General features: G+C 42.0%; 1 protein-coding gene and 2 non-coding genes across 3 annotated transcripts in view; all 3 read right to left on the reverse strand.

Annotated features, from left to right (window-relative positions):
- The window catches only part of LOC148666845 (zona pellucida sperm-binding protein 3-like), a 779,162-nt gene that overhangs the window by 631,700 nt on the left and 131,827 nt on the right, over nucleotides 1–15,635 (reverse strand). The window lies entirely within an intron of this gene.
- trnaw-cca (transfer RNA tryptophan (anticodon CCA)) lies at nucleotides 710–781 on the reverse strand. The gene has a single exon. It is a non-coding gene; the product is annotated as a tRNA-Trp (tRNA).
- Nucleotides 3,169–3,251, reverse strand: trnal-uaa (transfer RNA leucine (anticodon UAA)). The gene has a single exon. It is a non-coding gene; the product is annotated as a tRNA-Leu (tRNA).

Genomic DNA, 15,635 nt, shown 5'->3' on the forward strand with positions numbered 1-15,635 from the left:
CACTTAGAAATTTAAGATGGGGGTGGGGTATTACTAGTAGCGGCACTGAACTCACCATGGTGCAATTAATTTACGTGATGGGCTAGTGGTTTAATGGATAACGCGTCTGATTTCGGTTTATAAGATTGTCGATTCGACTTCTACCGGGGTTGTGTGATTCAAATCAGGCTCCTCAGAAATAGATGTCTGTTATGTAAATGAACCCCACCTGAAAGCAAACGTTGGGTCTGGGTTCCTTTCTTTCCTGCATGAAATAGCAAATCGTTACAAAAAAAAAAACACCAACTAATGTCCAATAGTCCAATAGTTAGTCATTTAAGTAAACATGAATATATTGTAAGGTCTTGGTACATGGGAGTGGATTTCAACCACAATTAAAAGAAGGGCAAATTATAATTACAGGCTTCAGACACTTTTTCATACAAAAGTGACCAAACACTCCCTAACTTTCAGGTTTGCTTGAACCTGTAACAGAAAAGCGGTTTGAAACTTCCATTCTCTGATGTCACTGTCTCTAAAGTCGGATGTGATGTTTCGCGGATGTGCAGTGTGCCTTTTCTCTTGTCGTGTTCAAGATAAAATGCTGCATAAGATCCTGACTGGGTGTTCTGTTACTTCATTTGGATTACCTAGGTGGTTTACAGCTAAAACCCGACTGCATGGTGTAAACTCCAGGTTCGGCACCAGCAGCACCTGCAAACACATCAGCTGACCTCGACGTGATTTGAACACGCAACCTTCTGATCTGGAGTCAGACGCGCTACCGTTGCGCCACAAGGTCGCTTGCGACAAGTGCTTTTAATTCACCCAAAGAGAAAAATCAGCATCCCTGAAAAAGATTGTTTTCATTCTCTCCTGTGAGGAGCGCCGCTCTTCCAACGAGGGTCTCTTCTTCCCAGACCACAGATTATTCTTCCCGCCCGGCTCTCTCACGGAGAGCAGACACACCGTCTCCACTAATGTGTTTACTACATCTATAGATCTGACCCCCTACAGCCCCGATATTCCTGGACAGGATATTTACCACCAGCCTGGTGAACTTCTCATCTTGACCTCTCCCAGGAGGAGCACAATTAACACAGAATCCTCTCTCCATTTAGCAAATAACACAAAACACTGTTTACCTGTCAAGACAGAAAACCAGGCTGCTCCAGGTGAGGCTTAAACTCACAACCTCGGCATGAGTCCACTGAATATGTCATTTTACATGGCCTGAACCAGGAAAGAGATTGGAAGTCAAGAAGTTATGGTTTTGTTTTAATACTTGCCTACTCTTTTAATTTTTCGGTCAAATCTTTTATTTGGGAGTACTTTCAATGGATGTTAATCTTTGTCCCGATGCACGATTCTGGGCCATGGTGTGTCTTGAATAATGTTCTTATAGGCTTCAGTTTGGAAAAGTGCGCTCTTCAGAAGCTACCGAAACCGCTAATGGTTACATAACACTTAATGCAAAAGCAACGTTCGGGTTTGAAAAAATATATTACTTGCTATTAATACAAACACTGTTACAGGAGGCGTGTTAGGGCTATTTTAGCTTAGATCATCAATTCATCTTACATTTCTTCTCCATCTATATCAACAGCGTCATCGCTACTGAGCGCTAAAGGCAGGTCCTGGCAATACAATCTTCTTTAGAAAACATTTTTAAAACTATTTCCACTACCATACGTGAAGTAAAAGATTCCGATTGCACGCAACTAATAAATTATCTTTTCCAGGGACGTTGTATCTAGATGCAAATTACAATCAAACATTTATCAGCTTTAACATTTTCTTTTGGATCCACAGGACGATCAGCATGAGCCATCAAAGAACCTGTAGCGGCAAGCAGTTTAAAAGCACACAAGTGATCTGTCTTTGGTCAAAGGAATTGCTGGAGCAGTAGGACGCAGAGCAATATCTAGCAGCTGCAGACGATGTTCGGGGAAGAGAGATTCTGTTTTCAGCAGAGGGAGTGAGAATGAGCTCAGTCCGGCTCCCAGCAGAATCCATTCTGGTTTGGTTACTGTCAGACTGTGCGTCTGAGGCTCTTTGGCTCACATCTTGTGATTTCCATGAGAGGAAGAGAAGATATCACTTTAAAAAAAAATCAGAACTGAAGATTTGGATCCGGGACCTCATACTTGTCAAATGATTAAAATAATATATCAAGTTGTGTTTCTGCAACATATCGTGCACAGTATGCCATTTTGTTCTAAAAATACAGTAGATTGTACTTAATAAAAATGTACAATTCACCGCTGGTATAAACAGATATGTGCTGTGTTTGCCTTTGTTAGCATTTGTTTAAAAAATTAGTTCAGAATAAGATAAAAAACACAGAAAGCACAAACGTAATAATATAATGATACAAAATCAATACCAAATCATAAAGCCAATTAAGTACCTATCCTTTGAAAACAGTGACATTTGTATCTACTTTTGAATTACAAATCAGACAGCGTAGTCCCTTAATTCAAAGATCAGATCTTGGCCAAAACAAGACAACCAGATGTTAGCTGAATTCGGAACAACAGCCTCTGCTTCATCGTTTATTGAGCTTTTGATCAACGTCTGAGTGAAAAAGATTCGCTACTTTAACTATTTGATTAAAGTTCACAAAAGCACCTTCCTTCGAGCTGGAGTCGAAACAGCAACTTAAGGATTCCTAACTGTTTCTAATAGAGTCAGCCGCGCTACCAACTGAGCTATCGAAGGGATTTAAAGTGCTCCTCTCTGGCACATATTGCCCAATGAAGTGAAATATTCTGGGTACTTAAATTCCAGTTCGACATCAAGTTTCCAACTCGTTTCCTTAGTCTTGTTTACCTTGAATTTAAGCCACAAACCAGGATTCTACTGTATAATCTTCCGGGGATGTTACAAAATGTTTGATGGGGCATCAATCATTATAGGCGGAAATTCACTCCTTTTTTTTTTCTCGAGGCATCATATTAAATGATCCATTTCATTTGGATCAAGAAGAGGCTCACCATGAGAAATAGAACAAACTGTTTGATTCTGTCTTTATTGGGAGCTGTATCACAGCTAATGCATGTAAACCCTTCAGTATGCGATAGTGAGAGCTCAGTTATGCCAGGGAGTGGGAGTGAAGAGAACTGAAATGAAATTTAGTAAATTCATATTTAAATAGAGTGTTCTGTCACTTAAAGCTTATTACAACACTACCAGGAGTGGGGATTGAACCCACGTGGACATTTGTCCATTGGATCTTAAGTTCAACGCCTTAACCACTCGGCCATCCTGGTCTACAGCAAGATGCTCTTCAGTTGTTTAACATTTAAATATGATTCAACAATTAAAAAAAATTAAACCACGAAACCTCTTAGAGTTGCGAGAATACTTCCTTTGTGTATAAAATACATTGTGAATGCTTTCACAGCCTTTACTTTTTCGTTTTAATGACATTTTTTTGACCGAGCACGAATATTCTTTTGTCCATATCTTCCCAATGGAAGCACAGAACGCCGTCAAACCAAATCCATTTTAAAGACCAAGACTTGTGGATATTTCCACAGCCTCTACATCAAACTATCAGTGGGCTAATTATCTTTTTTTAAACCTCCGGTTTTTCATCGATGCGTAATTACGCACTTACTGGAACCCGGAGGACCGCTGTGAACAGACGTTCACAACGCGAGAAATACTGTTCAATACGGCTTCGTGCGAATAACCCGCCTATGACCATAGGAAGCAGAACAGCGCAGTCTCCAATTACCCAGACTGTAAGCACAGAAATAAAGCTTTGTTTGATTTCTGAAACCCTTCCTTTACGCCCTGTTTTCATTCAGGTAAGGGTCAACTATATTGACAATACTACTGACAGCAGGAAGATTAAAATATTCTTTACTCAGCAGCTTATTAAAAACAGCTCCCATGATGTTCAAACTGATTTTTTACACAGAACACTGACACAGCTTTGCGTTCTGAATCTCTTTTTCTCTTGCTTTTATTTAATATGGCACAATGCACTGGGATAGGGGTATTCTGTTCACAAACCAATAGCATTTAAATCACAGCACCCACAATGCTGCAAGTAAGTGTTTTGCACACTAAGCAGGTCTTCTGACTTTTCCCAGCTTTGTTTTGGGTTGTGGAACCTTTATTTTTTATGATTTTCTGAAGATAACACTACAGGTATACACTGGGATAGGTGGGTCTTTTTCATGGCTCAATAGTAATTCAAATACAACAGCCACACTGCTGAAACCATATGTTTTACACACCAGACAGGGCCCCTAACCTCATACAACCTTGCTGTGGCTGTGGCCTCTTTCTTTATTTTTTTATGATTTTCTGAAAGTAACACTACAGGTAATACACTGGGACAGGTGGGTCTTCTTCATGGCTCAATAGTGTAGTGGTTTGATGGGTTTACTGAGACAATTATTAATTGTAACAGTAATCACGAGGTTGTTCGTTGTAGCTTTTAGAAAATCAATCGTCAGAACAACTAACAACGCACACACACGGGTTCAATACACGAGATACATTTATTAATATAAATTGTGCACCAAAGATATACTAGTCTGCCTGGATACGAGCGGCAGACCTTACTGTGAGGGTTATCCAATATACAAGGTATATAATCTCGAAGAGATGCAAACACAAAGAGATACACAACAGAGAATATATGTCAATATATATCGTTCGGTTACCAAATCGCTAACCAGTGTTATTACCCACTGTTACTCTAAACTCGGAAGTAAATACATTACTCATGAATTAAATTGATAACAACTTGTGTTGAGGTACAATTGAATTCTCGAGACGCAATGTAGAACATGGGGTTTACTTATCCACTGTGTATGGATTTGGAATCTCCCGGCACGAACACCAATCCAGCTGACAGGCTCTGTTGCAGCCTCTGTTGCAGTGGTTGTCCAATGGGCGTTGTCCCGGCGTCCTCTGGCTACCGGCCAACCAGTCAAGGTGCAGCTCGGAGTAGGACGGGCGGAGAAATCTGACTGCGGCGCGCAGGGCAGTCGTTGCTCCGAGGGGATCTACCAGGAGTCCGGCTGGCTAGTAGAAAGTCTCTATGCACAGAGTGTGACCGCGAGTCCTCACAAGTCACTCTTTTGCCCGGGAAGAAGCTGGTTCGTTCCCGGTCCAGCGCTGCTTCTGAATAAGCTATTCAGGTTGTCGACGAGGGTCCAACTGTAGGCTGCCGTTGATCAAGCGGAGCATTCACGTTGGTAGAATTTTGAGTACGTACGGGATCCTCGGCCTCGCGCTTAGAACAAAGTCCAAGTCCTTTTGCAGACAACAGCAGTTGTCACGTGATTGTCTCTGAGGATGCGCGAAAATGGCCAAGGAGAGCCCCGATCTGAGCTTGCGCTCCCTTTTTGACCAAGACCCAGATGTGTGCTGATTGGTTGAGAGTTTGGCGGGCATTGGAGACCCACATGGTATTACCACGCCCTGCCAGTCCCTGATTGGTTGGTCAAGATGAGATATAATTCACTTACTCTTGACACTTAGGAATGCAGTCCAGATGTCCATTCGGCACTCCCTAGACTGATAGGCGCCAATGGATGACCATTGATCATGATAGCCAGGCTTAGCTAAGTGCATCCCCGTCTGGGAGCTTGTTCCTTATCAAAAGAAAACATCTTAAATCAGCCTGCATGAATACTTTCTCTGTGGCTGCACCACAGAGATGGAGGGTAAGATGGGGCCTCCTTTAGGACAGCATACCAACGCTTAATTCTGTCTTATTAACAAGCATTGCCGCTACAATAGCAATTCAAATACAACAGCTGCTGAAACCATATGTTTTACACACCAGACAGGTCCCTAACCTCATACAACCTTGCTGTGGCTGTGACCCCTTTCTTTATTTTTTAATGATTTTCTGAAGGTAACACTACAGGTAATACATTGGGATAGGTGGGTCTTCTTCATGGCTCAATAGCAATTCAAATACAACAGCCACACTGCTGAAACCATATGTTTTACACACCAGACAGGCCCCCTAACCTTATACAACCTTGCTGTGGCTGCGGCCCCTTTATTTATTTTGTAATGATTTTTTCAATACGACACCATTAGACAGCCGGTACATGGGGATAGGGGGGTGGTATTCACGAGTCAATAGCTCTTCAAGCACAACAGCCACAGTGCTGCAACCAGGTGTTTTACACACCAGACAGGCCCCCTAACCTTATACAATCTTGCTGTGGCTGTGTCCCTTTTCTTTATTTTTTTATGATGTTTTCAATATGGCACCATTAGACAGGCGGTACATGGTGATAGGAGGGTGCTATTCATGAGTCAATAGCTCTTCAAGCACAACAGCCACAGTGCTGCAACCAGGTGTTTTGCACATCAGACAGCTCCCCTAACCTTATATAACCTTGCTTTGAGTTGTGGAACATTTCTTTATTTTTTAATGATTTTTTTACTGTAATCAAGTGTTGTGCTCATTAATAATAATAATAATAATTGCTTACACTTATATAGCGCTTTTCTGGACACTCCACTCAAAGCGCTTTACAGGTAATGGGGACTCCCCTCCACCACCACCAATGTGCAGCATCCACCTGGATGATCCAACAGAAGCCATAGTGCGCCAGAACACTCACCACTATCAGTGAGGAGGAGGGAAGAGAAATGTAGCCAATTCAAAGAGGGGGATTATTAGGAGGCCATGATTGGTAAGGGCCAATGGGAAAATTTGGCCAGGACGCCAGGGTTACACCCCTACTCTTTTCAAGAAACGCCATGGGATTTTTAATGACCACAGAGAGTCAGGACCTCAGTTTTACATCTCATTCGAAGGAAGGCGCCTGTTTACAGTATAGTGTCCCCGTCACTATACTGGGGGCATTAGGACCCACATGGACCGCAGGGTGAGCACCCCCTGCTGGCCCCACTAGCACCTCTTCCCGCAGGAACCTTAGTTTTTCCCAGGAGGTCTACCATCCAGGTACTGACCAGGCTCACACCTGCTTAGCTTCAGTGGGTTGCCAGTTGTGAGTTGCAGGGTGATATGGCTGCTGGCCATAATCAGCAGCCTTCAGTACTGAAGCAGGTGTGAGCCTGGTCAGTACCTGGATGGGAGACCTCCTGGGAAAAACTAAGGTTGCTGCTGGAAGAGGTGCTAGTGGGGCCAGCACCACCATTAGGCAGGCCTCCTGACCTTTCACAGTCATGCTTTGTTGTGTGAAACTTTAATTATCTTTTTAGGATTTTTTGAACATGGCAACTTCCACCGAGATGGGTGGGGGGTGTCGGGGTGCTCTTCAATAGCTTTTTCATCTATACACACAAACGGATGTAACCAAGACACTCAGAACCTGTCACGCAGGGGCTGACTGCTGAGGATAGGGATCCAATGCGGTGCCCTTGGTAGGGTTGGCGCGAGACGCAGGCGTAGTCGGAGTAAACAGGCAGGGGTCTGAGTCCGGGAAGGCGTATGTCGAAGAAAACTCAGTCTTCACTCAGGTTGGGAGATTGTCAACAGAGATCTTTAATACAATCAGCTGAAGGGGAGCATATCACAGAGAAAGGGTTTCCCCTAGCACTCAAGACATGCTCACTGGACTGAAGTTATACTTTCCTTTTTTATACATTAAAAGTAGGCAATACTTTAACATATCAAAGGAACATACAGGGAAAGGGGCAGTGTCAGAAGTCAAACAAACAGGACAGGGGGGTGCCATTTGGCATCCTACAATCTGTTTCAATTTTCTCTGGTTGAATGGGTGTGAGGAATCACAGGCTTTAGTTTGCACCTAAGACAGTGGTCTTAGGTGCGAACAGAAACCTTTCCCACGCATAGTCACTGTCCTGACCTTTTGACTCGGTCTTCCACACGTAGCACAGGCGTAGGCACAGAATCGACAGGCGAAAGTGTAGTCGAGGGACTGGCAGGGGTCGGAGTCCGGGAAGGCGTAGAAGTTGCGTCGGTGTGGATTCAGAAGGCAGAGGCGTAAACGAAGAGACAGGCTGGGGTCAGGATCCGAGAAAGCTTAAAACAGGCGAAGGTACAAAATCGAGTGGCTAAAGCGGTAGTCGGAAAAGCGGGGTCGAGGTCCAGGGGAGAAGTCGTAGTAAGGCAAAGGTGTAGTTAGTACGTAAGCTCCGGGAGAGAATCTCAATCGTGAGCAATGACCGGGGGGCAGATGAGGGTTTAAGTAGAGGACTGATTGACACGTGCACGTTTGGTATGGGGAGAGCTCGTAGGAATGCGGGAGCACTTGCCTGCGTGAGGGAGATTCGTGGCAAAACCAACAGAATCAACCTGAACTCACAGAAAAACAAGAATGCCCCCAAGACACCTGCACCCCCCCCCCGGACCACTCTGGTATCAACACCCCCAAACCCATCCATACCAGCTAACAAGACTCAGAATCGGTGCAACCCTCCAACCTGGACCAAGAGCAGGATGGGACAAGAACCTGCACCACACTACGCACCCCTCATCCAGACCAGCAGGACAGCCAGACCACAGACAGCACCATCATGTAACCCCCCTGTTCATTCCAACAGAAAAGCCGAACTGACCCCACCAGCATGGCGACGCTGCAGCTCTGGTCACACCAGCAGGCCCAATGGGCTCAGAGCTGGGGGACATACAGATGCTGCCATTCAAAATGCGTGGGCGATACCGCATTATTTTCCAGTACGCTGTACGCAGTCTACCGCAAGTTACCGGTAAATACAGCTAGTTACCGTAAATTCTCCTATAATATGACAAGCAAAATAATAGTATCCAGAATTTCGGCAAGGTGGAGCTAATAAAGCTCAACCTCTCATGTTTGAGCTGTGGCCATCAAAGTCTTTAATGAAGATATTACTAATAGTATTAATAATGAATGACCTTGGACAAGCTGTAAGTGTAAACTCAAAGTATTGCCCTGGTCAACATTCTTTTTTTCATTGACCGTCTTTGTAAAAGTAACACCACAGCATTTCGCAATCACGCATTTGTTTCCAATCATGCAAAGTACAGTAATTTTTGATAATCGATTCACCATGCCTTTCACATGCTCATAAAAGAGATTGATTTAGGAACATAAACATATTACTGTATGAAAACTGTACTGTATACAGTATGTATATGTATATTTAATGTCTTAACTGTGCCCGTTTAAGTATTGAATATTCATATCTAATTTTACCACTGAAGGGTAATCTTAGTAGCTGAGCATAAAAAGAATAGGAGCATACTGCAACGCGTGTGAAGGCCATAAACGATATTAATTTTGGAACATAAACATACAGTATATGGCTGGTCTCGGTACTTTAAAGAAAACATAAACGAAACATGGTTTCATTATGACCAGAATCGGTCTTGAGATATTTTTAACTTGATTTACAGTATTTGAGAGGTATGTCTTAACACCGATACTACAGTACGTAAATACTGCTCACGTATATGTTTCTAGGTTTATATTATGCATTTCATACGGTCAAATTACTTTTGAGCAACTAATAAGAAGCGCGAAACGGTATGCGCAGGGCGTTTTAGTTTCGTTTTGTGCTGGGACCCGTGGATTGATTAGAGATATCAAGTACATACAAGTCATTTTTTAAATGTTGTAGTTCGTCTTGTAAAAATGTTACGAGTACATCATCTATCAACAATTACACAGGTTCTGTTTCCATATTGCGGATTTTGGGTACGTAATATTATTTTCTAAATTTGAAGTTGTGAATATATGATTTGGGCAAACAGAGCCGCAAAGAAGTACATTATGGGTTGTTGTTTTTTTTTGCAGTTTTATCTAGAACAAGTGATGCTTAAACCTTTGTCTGATTCTTGTGAAACTATCCACACGACAGTTACAGTACCTAGGAGTTGACTTCAGTGATGTCACTGATGGGATGTTTCTAAAAATCCATCCTCTTTAAAACGTCTTCTCTAGTTGTCCTGCATATGTATTCGCTAATGAAGCTGTGTGTTCTGAGCCTGGATCTCTACATTTCTGTATGAACCAGCTTAGAGGGCTAAAGACAGCTTGTGTTTAAATTGAGTGTAAGGCAATTTATGCTTCTAAAGTCATGGTCAGCATTTATTATTGTACTGTGCTGTAAACTTGTTCGGTGCCTAGTCACATTATTTTATAGCGTTTTTATAGCGTTATCAAATCTGGTGGCGCTGTGTGTTAGTTTCCTGACTCCCATGTCACATGGTCTGTGATTGAAACCTGTGAAACCGGTTTAATTCGTCACAGCCAGCACTCCGGCAGAGAGGGGGTTGTGTTCTGTCCTCCTTATCCTGTTTCTCTTCCTCTGACCCTCTAGAGGACAAAATACAGTTACTTGACAATGCTCTTTTATCTACCCTCGACACCTTTGCTCCTTTAAAAACTCGAACCATCTCCTTCTCTCGCCCTGCCCCCTGGTACAATGACCATCTGCGTTTCATGAAGGCAGCCTCTCGCAAACTTGAGCGTAGGTGGCGTCTTTCCGGCCTAAATGTACATTATCAGGCCTGGAGAGATTACTTATCTGATTATAAGGTTACTATAGAGTCTGCTAGATCCACCTACTTCTCTCACATCATTGAAAATCACCAAAACAATCCCAGACATCTTTTCTCCACCATCAACAGACTGCTCAAGCCAAACTGCCCCACCACATTACCTGCCTCATCACAACTTTGCAATACATTCTTAGATTTCTTTAGTTCAAAGATTGACAACATCCGGCATCACATTCTCTCCACTACGGATATAATTTCCACACCTCCTCCCTCCTCATCCAACTTCTCTAGTTCCCGTCTCTCCAGCTTCTCTCTTCTTGACTCAGCATCCCTAAACAAACTAGTTACGCGCATGAAACCCACCACATCTATTTTAGATCCCATTCCCACCACTTTATTCCAGTCCTGTTTCTCTTCTCTCTGTCCCATTGTCCTCAATATAATACATGAATCCTTGAGCACCGGCATTGTACCAACGGTCCTCAAAACTGCTGCTATTACCCCAGTGCCAAAGAAGCCTAACATGGCTCTCGACAATCTTAACAACTTTCGCCCCATCTCCAACTTACCCTTTCTCTCTAAAATTCTAGAACGTGCTGTCACACTTCAGTTACATAACCACCTCATGACAAACAACCTTTTCGAACCCCTCCAATCTGGCTTCCGTCAACTTCACAGCACAGAAACCGCCCTAGTCAAAGTCACCAACGATCTCCTAATAGCTTCTGATTCTGGTTCTCTTTCCATACTCATCCTTCTTGATCTCAGTGCTGCCTTTGACACTGTTGACCATAACATCTTGCTTTCTCGTCTCGAGACTGTGTTTGGAGTCTCTGACACTGCCCTCAAATGGTTTAAGTCTTACCTCACTGATCGCTGTCACTTTGTCTATCTCAATGGGTACAGGTCTGAAATTGGTCTTGTCAAGTCTGGTGTCCCTCAGGGCTCAATACTGGGCCCCTTGCTCTTCAGCATTTACATGTTCCCACTTGGTCAGCTTTTAAGATCACATGGCCTCAGCTTTCATTTTTACGCTGACGATACTCAAATATACATCCATACCAAACCCGACACTGATGTGGCTGTCTCTATTCTATCTAATTGCATCTCTGACATAAAAATTTGGATGACTCAAAACTTCCTTCATCTTAACTGTGACAAGACTGAAGTCATGCTTATTGGTACCCCCCATCAACTTCGCAAAGCCAGTCCTGTAACCCTGTCTGTAGATGGCTCTGTACTTGAGCTCCAATCAAAATTGAAAAACCTTGGGGTTATATTCGATTCTGGCTTAACATTCGACCCACATGTACAGCATACTGTCAAAACATCTTTTTTTCACCTTAGAAATATCGCAAGACTACGCCCTATGCTATCATTAACTGTGGCTGAAAAGCTGATCAACATATTTGTATTCTCTCGAATTGACTACTGCAATGCTCTGCTCCCTGGGGTATCTAAATCTACTCTGAACAAGCTGCAGTATGTCCAAAATTCAGCAGCCAGAATCCTGACCAGATCTAGTGCAAGTGTTCACATTACTCCTATCCTGGAGTCCTTGCACTGGCTTCCGGTCAAATTCCGCGTAGACTTTAAAATCCTCATGCTCACCTACAAGGCTTTACATGGCTTGGCACCTCAATACCTGTCTGAACTTTTATCGCCCTACTCCCCACCTCGCAACCTCCGCTCTTCAAATTCTGCCCTCCTTACTGTCCCCCAAGCCCGTCTACATTGTATGGGCGACAGGGCCTTCTCCTGCTATGCCCCCAAGCTCTGGAACTCCTTGCCCAAGGATATTAGAGAGTCACCTTCTCTAAACTCCTTCAAATCCAGACTCAAAACCCTCCTTTTCAGAAAAGCCTTTACTTAACTGGTTCCATTCCATTTAGAAACGTTTCATCCATACAAACACCACAAAACTATTTTCGATTGTATTTCTGAATAGTATGTTACACTTAGTTCACTGTTTTAAATACATCTAATTAAGAAAGTTAGGTGTTAGCATAAACTATTAGCAATCAATAATATTAAATTAAGCTCTGTAATAAGCTGTTGCACTTTCCCCCGCATCTTGTAAAAATATATTTTCATTGTTCAAATATACATTAAGTCTGACTATCATATAATAAGTTAAATACAACAATAAAGAAAAAATAGGGTTAAATATAATTCAAAATATTTTGCTAACAATGTTAACTGTTTATGAATAATACAATGTATTAACTAAGAAGTAGGATGGCACAGTTGTTAGTATGTTTTTTGTTTTGTTTCTTTTTCATAAATACAACAGTAGTACCTGATGTCTCAGTGGCTTTCAAAATTAAATTATGCATGCAAACCTGTGAACTAGAAAGATAACTAAGATATCCATCCATTTATAATGGTGACAAAGTGGTTAGCATTGCTATCTTGCAGTAGTGGGGTCCTAGGTTCAATTCCTGCCATCCTGTGTGTGTGGGGTTTACATGTTCTCTCTGGGTTAGATGGTTTTTCTCCATATGTGTGATATGACTCTCTCTCGCACTCCAAAACATACTGGTAAGTTAATTGGTTTATGGGAAAACTGGCCCTGGTGTGTGTGTGTTTGTGTCTGTCTGTCCTGTGATGGACTGGCACTATGTCCAGGGTGTATTCTGCCTTGTGTCCGTTGCTTACTGGGATAGGCTCCAAATCCTCTGTACTGGATAAAGAGATTAGAAATGGATGGAAGTAAAGGCACTGTGTGGATGGAACTATACACAGTGTTAGAAACCCACTATGAAATGGCAGCATCTCACTGAGAATAAAATATCTTATAGTGCTGGCTTAAGGAAACAGCCTTTCCACCTCTCTTGCACATCAGTATCCATACCTAGTTATTTAAACAAATTGCCTCTAATTATAAACATCTTAATATGCTGGCTCTGTGGATCCGCATCAGCTATGTTTGCCCATTCCTTCAATTCATGTGCATCCAACACACAGTTCAATGCCAGCAACTACACATAATCTAAAATACAATCCTTATTTCAGTATCTATGTAAACATATAGTCTGTTAACTTCATCATCTTCATCAAAAGTATGCCTAACCCCATTAGGAAGTGTTCTTGTTATAAGTGTATTCCTCAGCTTTCCCCAAATTATCTTCTTCTTGCCAACATCTCTAGTCTTTTATCCTGCAATAACTCAGCCAACACTTAAATCTCCAAAAGCTGCTTGTGTTAATTTCTTTAAATCACAAATATCATGTGTAAATACTGGCCATGTAATACTCTGCATTGTGGAATAATAGTTTATTTTAAAGGGAACTAGAGAAACTAAGAACTAGAGAAATCAAGAAAGGCTTTTTTTCTAGAATTAATAAATGCACATCCTGTTCACTGGGGAAATTAAATCCACACTGAGCAATCTTCAATATGTTCAGAATATGACAGCAAGAATCCTATCAGGGATGCATTATACCTGTTTTCAAGTCCTTGCACTGGTTACCTATCAGATTTCGAGTCAACTTCAAAATCCTTATCCTCCTTATATACTGTCCTACAACTGTTATTATTGATCACCGAATTATTGTACTTGACATGACTTCATCCAGCCTTTCCTGAACATCTATGACAGGCAGAGAGAGTGCTGTTTCTGGTGCGATCTTTTGCAGCTGACATTTCACTGTTTTAAACGAACAAGAAATTAGATTGCTCAAAAATCAGTTATTCTATATAAACACAGAGTAATTGCCCTCCGAAAATCCTCTTTTTCTTGTTCGTTTTAGAGACCTTGATCGAAACTGATTTTAGATGTCAGAAAGGATTTATTTTCTCTGTATTTCCTACATTGCTTTGTCGAGATTTTAACTTTATATCTAACTTTATATCTAGGCTCAGATTTCAACTATAAATCGTACAGTAATTAATAGCAGAAAATACTGATGTTTTGCGCCCTCCTACCACAAAAATATATGTTTTGTAGTTGGGATTAACTTTATTTCGTACGCGTAGCTACTCCGATTCGGACACCGAACAGTTAAAGATGGCGGCAAATCAGACACCCAGAGAGAGGGGGGGGGGCGTCTTCTCGCCTCCATAACTAAAATGCCAAATAGGTGTGGCTTAAGCGACATACACAGTCGTGTAACTGACAGTTTGAGGTAGCCTATCGTGTAAATTTCGCTTTGTTGCTGATAGGTTAAGCTTTCGAAACTCTGCCCCAAAGTCATGTGACTGATTTTTCGCCCTGTTTCGTTGGTTAAACGCAATGATCACAAGCACCACCATGGTAACTGGGATGTGTAGTTTTTAATTCCGTTTGAATTATAACTGTACGTACTGTCTTCATATTTGGCCAGGGCTTTAAAGAGAAGGCGCGCCAAAAAATTTCGGTGCCGTCATCTCCGCTTTAAAGGTACCCCCGTGCTGGAAGAATTTGACCCCGGAACGTTTGCCCAGCGTAGTTATAGTGGACATAAAAACAAGAGTTCGCTGGCATTATATCCTAGAAGACACAGACCGGCGCCAGACTGGTAAATGCTTGATGAACTAGGGATTGGACAGTTTCCAAGTGCTTGTACAATCGATGGAAATGTTCAAATAAATGTGCAAAAGAAATAAACAAAATAATCATTTATTTCTTTATCATATTGGCTAGCTAATGTCCTCTCTTTGCTAGTTAGTGGCTGTGTTTCTGCGTTGGGTAGCAACGGGTGACTGTTCTCAGGCGGAAGATGTAAACAGCTTAATTTTCGTGTTAAATAATTTTTAAAAATTAAAATTCATTCTATACAGCAATCACATATTTGGGTACCGTTTCATAAAACTTTCATGCTTAAAATGTTTAGGGAGAAATGGAAGACTGGTGTGTATTTTTTCTTTAAACTATCAAGACCAGCCATACACAGTACAGTTTATGTACATACAGTAATGTTTATGTTCCTAAATTAATATCGTTTATGACCTTCAGATGCATTATGCTCCTCTTCTTTTTATGCTCAGCTACTAAAATTTCCCTTTAGTGGTAAAATTCCATATAAATATTCAAAACTAAGCGGATTGAAACGTGCACAGTAAAGACATTAAATTATTAAATCTTTTCACTACCAACCAATGCACCACGAGTGCCCCTGTCGGTCATTTTGGCCAGCCAATCACTTACCGCGGTGCCCTACGGTGCCCTGCGGGTTGGTTACTTTACCGCGGGTTTTTAACGCTCATTTTGAATGGCTGC

This window comes from Lepisosteus platostomus, chromosome 5, assembly GCF_059453375.1.
Source record: "Lepisosteus platostomus isolate fLepPlt1 chromosome 5, fLepPlt1.hap1, whole genome shotgun sequence".
Classification (NCBI taxonomy): Eukaryota; Metazoa; Chordata; class Actinopteri; order Semionotiformes; family Lepisosteidae; genus Lepisosteus; species Lepisosteus platostomus.